General features: G+C 38.8%; 1 long non-coding RNA gene across 1 annotated transcript; it reads left to right on the forward strand.

The window, feature by feature from the left end:
* Positions 1-1704: 1704 nt before the first annotated feature.
* LOC116508272 lies at positions 1705-4830 on the forward strand. The gene is made up of 2 exons (XR_004255303.1): positions 1705-1793; positions 4654-4830. It is a non-coding gene; the product is annotated as an uncharacterized LOC116508272 (long non-coding RNA).
* The last annotated feature ends 2006 nt before the right edge of the window (positions 4831-6836 follow it).

Raw genomic sequence — 6836 nt, forward strand, 5'->3', positions numbered from 1 at the left:
GCTTTCATATAGATGTTTAATATTTTTTCTATGTTCATTATTTATATTTTATGAGTTTTTTTTTAATGTTAGTAGTCCTCAATCTCTGGAGCTGACAAAATAGAGATATTAGTCAAAGACGCACAAAATGCTCAATGCTGTTCTAAATATTTATGATCCATGCTAAATACTGAATTAGAACTCACATAAATCACACCTAATATCCACATCTAGAAGGCATTAAACTGAGGAAGGCTGCTCTGGGCGGACAGATTATTACTTTCATTTTATGCATCCTTGCATACTAAGTCACTGGATACTTCGACGTGCCCCCGTTTTAAGCTTTCCAATCTTTTGAAACCTATCTGCATCCTTTTATTTTTTCTTCTGCCAAGTTCAGAATCTTGAGAAAAGGCATTAAACACAATTCAGCATTTCCTCTGGCCGACCTATAAAAGAGTTGAAAAATGTCATTGGGAGACATTCCCCGCCTTCTGAGCTGCAGCTCCTGGAGAATAGGGGGGGGGCCATTTGCCCCTCTCTCCTCAAATGGGACAGATGCTGTTGCCATCCCACTATGTTTTCAATAGTGTTTCTGCTTAAACATCACAGCCAGATAGAAACATGAAAAAGATGTGTCCATGTTATTGCAACTAGACATTTCTTTTTGCAATTGCCCTGGCTATGATTGTATTGTGGCAGCAACAGGAGTAGGAGAAAACTGACTGATATGGACAGTTTTGGTTATTTTCTTACTGTTACAGTTTTGGAGGAGTACAGTAGGCCAAGGAAAGAGAGTAGAGTGAAATTGACAGGCATTCTGACTGTTTCCCTCTTTCAATTTCTGGAAAACTCCTTGAGAAATACCCACTTCTTCAATCCAGGCAATTTTACCTATCTGGTCCTTTCAGGCCTGCTATGATTGAGTATTTCCAAAGGAGAGAGATAACACTTGAGATAAATTGGATGGGGAAATAGCTAATTAACAGAAGCAGCTGGAGGAAAAGCTTGCTTTTAGAAATCTAATCTTGCTTGGCCATGCTATGCACAGGAATACAAAATGGAGATCATTTTTTTCAGGAAAACTCACCTAAATCTCTTCATTGTTATAATTGTTTTCTGCAGTAGCACTATTCAATTTACTCAAGTGCTTTACACTTTAAAAAGCGGGGCTTGAAAATTAGTTTTATATTTAATATTTTAAACATTTTATAAAATTTTAAGTTTGGTTAATTTTATAAATTCTTTGATATCTGGCAATTCATATGTCATTAACTGTAAAGTCAGTTGACATTGCATCTGATTAAATGCTTAGATGAGTTTTTAGGAGCAAAATTATTTGTAAATCAATATCAAATTGGATTTGATGCCAAGTTATGAACTTTGTTTGAAGTAGTCTATGTATCATTTTATATGCACAATATTATATGTAGGAATAAATCCTTTATAATAAATTTCATTGCACAAGTACTAAATCATTTCAAAAGGAAATCAGGATTTATGTTATTGTGTAATAAATGCTTCTGGCTTCTTATATCTCTGGATTTCAGATTTTTCTTGTAGAGGTTTCAAAAAAGAATAAATGGGATTAAATGTTCTTTGCCTCCATGTTTATTGTAATGTTATAAATCATATATTGTACTGTTTCAAGACAAATTTCAGTGCAATAATATTTATGTAATATGAACATTTAATTTTCATATTTTAACTTTTTTTATAGCACCAGTCATCGGTCAGAGAAAAGTGAAGTCAGCATTGATGAAGAAATAGATGATATTTCTATGGAAATAGAAGACTTCATTACTAGTGAAAAGGTATGATTTGCTTTAATTTAACACTCTAATTGGGGTTGATGATATATCTATGTAGTACATAGCAAAATAAACCATTACTTGCAAAGGAATTAATATCACAAATTGATACACACACACACACACACACACACACACACACACACAAACACACTGTCAATATATTGCTTTTGATCCAGAACTGTTCCCAATAAAATATAAATGAGGTGGCTATTGAATATTAGCAGATTTCAATATAGGATATGTTTTAAAACAACAAAGGTTTGAGACAATCATATGGTAAAGAAAAGGGAAGGAAGATGATATTTTTGTAGCTGAATTGAGAATATTACTCCAAGATAAGTGAGCAGTTCCCATACTTGTTTGTGCAGGTCCCCAGTTTGTACAAAAATATAAAGGAGGAATTGCAGAAATACTAATTGTTACAAATGCATATGGACTGCATTTGTTTGCTTCTGTGTGGCTTTTTGCATTAGTGTAAGCAGTGCTAAATGATCAGAAACTCAAATATTAATATGATGCACAGGTCTAAGATCCTAGCTGATTTTACTTCGTTCAGTCCACAATTTATAAGCAAAAAGCAAATCCTCATTTAGGATCTTAAATGTAATAAACTCCAGTTTGAACACCACCATACGTTTTTCATCTTTGATTAGTATAACTGTTGGCATGAATGGGAAGAGCTAGAGAAAAAGGGAACACAATGCATGCACTGTTTTTTGCAGTCATCTATACGATTGCAGCTTTTAATAAAGCTCACAAATAACAAAATGAGCAATAGGGGGAAAACTAATGAGAACAATGACCACGAAAGTATCATCTGTATACTCTAATACAGTGATAGCGAACCTTTTTTGGCTGCCGTGCCAAAAGTGGGGGGAGCACAAGGGGGGGTCGTGCGCCGGCGTGCCACACCCATAATGCTATGCATGCGACACCACCACCACCTGCACGCATGTGCGCGACCAGCAACACCCCCACCCTACATTTGCCATGACTTTTTTGGACTTCCCAGGTTCCTGAGGCTTTCTAGGAGCCTGGGGAGGGCGAAAACAGCTTTCTCCCCGACGCCCTCCGGAGGCCTCAGGAGCTTCCCTGAAGGCTCCGGAGGGCAAAAAATGGACCTACAGGGAACCCGGAAGTTTGGGAATGGTGACTTCCGATTTGTCCATAGGAGCGATTTTCGACCTCCTGAGTCTTCAGGAGGCTTCCTTGAGCAAAAAATGGACCTACGGACAAACCAGAACTCATTCTGGTTTGCTCATAGGGCCTGTTTTTGCCCTCCGGAGCCTTCAGAGAAGCCTGAAGGCCCCAGAAGTCGAACTTCGGGTTCCCCATAGGTCCGTTTTTCACCCTCCGGAGGCTTCAGGAGCTTTCAGGAGGCTTCCCCGAAGGCTCCGGAGGGCGAAATACGGCCCCACGAGCAAACTGGAAGTGATTTCTGGTTTGCCCGTAGGGCCAGTTTTCGCATGCTGCGGAGGGCGAAAAATGGCCTCAAAAGAAGGCTGGCCAGCTGGCAGGGCAATGACTTGTGTGCCCTGACAAATGGCTCCATGTGCCACCTGTATTCACCATCACGGCTCTAATATTGTGCTTGAAAAGAAGCCCTGCTGCTTTAGAAGGCATGGCAAAATGGGGGAGCCAAGGTGGCGCAGTGGTTAAATGCAGCACTGCAGGCTACTGCTAGATCAGCAGGTCAGTGGTTCAAATCTCACCGGCTCAGGGTTGACTCAGCCTTCCATCCTTCCGAGGTGGGTAAAATGAGGACCCAGATTGTTGGGGGCAATATGCTGACTCTCTGTAAACCGCTTAGAGAGGCCTGAAAGGCCTATGAAGCGGTATATAAGTCTACTGCTATTGCTATTGCTAAATACAAAATCTAGTCATACTTCTTCCATTGACAAAGTAGGAAAAACCTGCACCGAAAAACCTGGCTACAAGTGACAGAATTTCATTTAGTTAACCCAGTCCCAGAATACAATATTTGAAGTGGTTGATGGCCAGATATTCAAGATAGGCAGGGTACGATAATCTTACCTGAAGAATAACAATAACGCTTAGACTTATATACTGCTTTACAGTGCTTTACAGCCCTCTCTAAGCAGTTCACAGAGTCAGCATATTGTCCCAACAATCTGGGTCCTCATTTTACCAACCTCGGTGGGGGGATGGAAGGATGAGTCAACCTGAGCCGGTCAGGATCAAAACCAGAATGTGGGCAGAATTAGCTTGCAATACTGCACTCTGACCATTGCACCACCATGGCTGCTAATAGGTATGAGCCTTTTAGTTTAGTTTATTTCTCGCTGCCAATTTGAAAGCAAAATTGAAGCTAATCTGAAACTTTGGATCAAGATTGGATTATGCCACATTCTGAACGGGACCTTTCTTCAATAACAGATATCAGCGTTACAATATCTCAAGGGTTGCCGCAAAGAAGAGGGAGTCAAGCTGTTCTCCAGGGCGCCTGAGTGTAGAACAAGAAGCAACGGGTGGAAAGTAATCAAGGAGAGAAGCAATTTAGAACCGAGGAAAAATTTCCCAACAGTTAGAACAATTAATGAGTGGAACAGCTTGCCTTCAGAAGTTGTGAATGCTCCTACTCTGGAAATCTTTAAGAAGATGTTGGGTAGCCATTTGTCTGAAATGGTATAAGGTTTCCTGCCTAGGCAGGGGGTTGGACTAGAAGACCTCCAAGGTCCCTTCCAACTCTGCTATTGTATTATTGTATATATATTTTGCACTGTATGTTTCCTAAAGTCACTGATACAGCCTTTTTAAAACAAAAATAATGTATTTAACAGACAACATACATTAATCTAAATTTTAATATTAGTAATTTCCCTATTTTTTTTCTTTCTAGCTTGAAGACCTCACACAAGACTTCACTGTTTCTCAGTTAAGCGTTGAAGCAGATTACCTAGAGGATGTTGCATGAGTAGAGAGCAGAAATCTTAAATGGTGGGACTGTCGACCTTTGTAGACTGTATTTTAAGACAATCAATCTTCTGAAATACCCCTCACAAATCGTGCCTTTTATTTCAAGAGAAAAAATAAAACAACCCAACAAAGCTGGAGAGGGGAAAGATTTTAAGCTTGCAAAGAATGGAGTTTAATACTGCTGACTAGTTCAACTAAGGTAGTAGTTAGGTCCCAGAGAGATGTCTGTTGCAGGCGACAGACACACCACCATTTGATTTATAAACATTCATAAGGGAAGAAATCCATAAAGTATATGAAGAATGGCAGACATGGTTTGATGTTATGGCAACTATCTAGGTTTTTTTAGCTGAAGAAAGTAAGAAAATTCAGCAAGGTTGCTATTTGGTTGACTCAGTTTTCAGTATAATTTATCTTTTAGCTACTGAAGTTATTTTAGTTGCAGGGCATAATTCTCAAAATTCTCAAAATGGCAATAGAATACCTAACTTGAGGTATATTACATGTTCTGAATTATGAATCCCTCAGGATTTCTAGCAAGTTGACCTTTTTTGCAGCTTTAAGTGTTTAGTTTTGTGGCCAAGATTGCTAAGTACTTCTGAATATTGCCGCTGAAATATGAGCCTTAACTTTAAACCTATTTTTATATATATTAAAACATTGTTACCATTTTGTTTAATTTAATGAAAATTATAAATGATTATTAGCATGTTTTTTTTCTTTGAAACACAGGTGAATGCAAAATAAAAATATTTCCAAAAAACTTAAAAGTTCTGTGATAACAGTCCTTTATTTAAAATAATTCTCTTTGTGATCCTTGTCTTTTATTTTTTTAAGTATTATTTGACATTTTCTAAACATTAAAATCACAATTATACTTTTATAGCTTTCCGTTATCGGTATTTCTTTTTTCTGATTTCGGGTTTACCATTTTCCATTCTATTATCTTATACATATTCTTTGTTTCATACTTTCTCATTTTTACAATATATACATCTATATACAATATTCCCATTTCTATTGCTTTCTAAGTATATGCCATCTCTTTTCATTATGTTTACGATGCTTAAGTTCGATGCTCTCCTGCCCTCCGCCCCCCCCTCCAACGAACTTTTCTAGCGAGCGTTCTAAAAGTTGACGTCATTGCTTTTGAATAAAAGCGGGAGCCGTGGTTTTTTTTTTCTCTCAACCGTCCTCCGCTGCGGCATTTGAAGGCTGGGCTCGGAGAAGGGAGTGTAAAATTGAAGGGTGGGAGAGCCGAGCTTCTTCAAAGGAGGCGCTGGAGGGCTGTGTATCCCATAATAACGGCGAACACCCTCAATCGTCTACCCTAACTGTTGGGACAAGGAGAGATACGGAATAGCGCCAAAGGAGGAGACTAGCGGTGTCGTTATCGTAGGGTATAACGAAAAGAAAGAGGTATTAAGATAGGCACACAATAGGTCTATGGGAGCAGGAACGGGAACCGAAGTGAATTGGACTTCGTACGACCACTGGATTCATCATCCAGCCGAAGCACATTTATTGAGAAACTCAACTTTGAACTGATTGGCCACAGAGCTTTTGGCATTATTTAAGCCAGTGTTTCCCAAACTTGGCAATCTTCAAGTTGCCAAGTTTGGGAAACACTGATTTAAGCACGTGTTATTTAAGAAATCCTGTTGTTAACGCTTAATGGCTTTGGAGATTCTCGGCCATCCAGGTCCTGGTTAGCCCAAAGGGGCTTTTTCAAAAGGCAGCTGCATTTTGTTTTTCCCGCTTGAAGATCGTTCGCTTCTCATCCATGGTCCGAACTGAAGAAGCCCTCTTGGATGAGATATGAAAAGCGAAGTCCCAAATGCCTTTTGTAAAAGGCACCTTTGGTTTGTTAACACTGTTAACGATTATTAGATATTTCTACGCTTTGATTAGAAAGGGAAAGAAATTGGTCCAATTGATGATTTCCACGATACTTTTAAACTGGTAGCATATTCAAAAAAACTGAAACAAGATGCTTTTGAGCACCTACAAAATGTATTAATTAGGTAAATTAAGTCCTGCCTCGAACAGGAGGTTGGGCTAAAAGATATTCAAGGTCGTTTCCAACCTTATTATTCTATGTATTAA

Source organism: Thamnophis elegans, chromosome 4 (genome assembly GCF_009769535.1).
Source record: "Thamnophis elegans isolate rThaEle1 chromosome 4, rThaEle1.pri, whole genome shotgun sequence".
Classification (NCBI taxonomy): domain Eukaryota; kingdom Metazoa; phylum Chordata; class Lepidosauria; order Squamata; family Colubridae; genus Thamnophis; species Thamnophis elegans.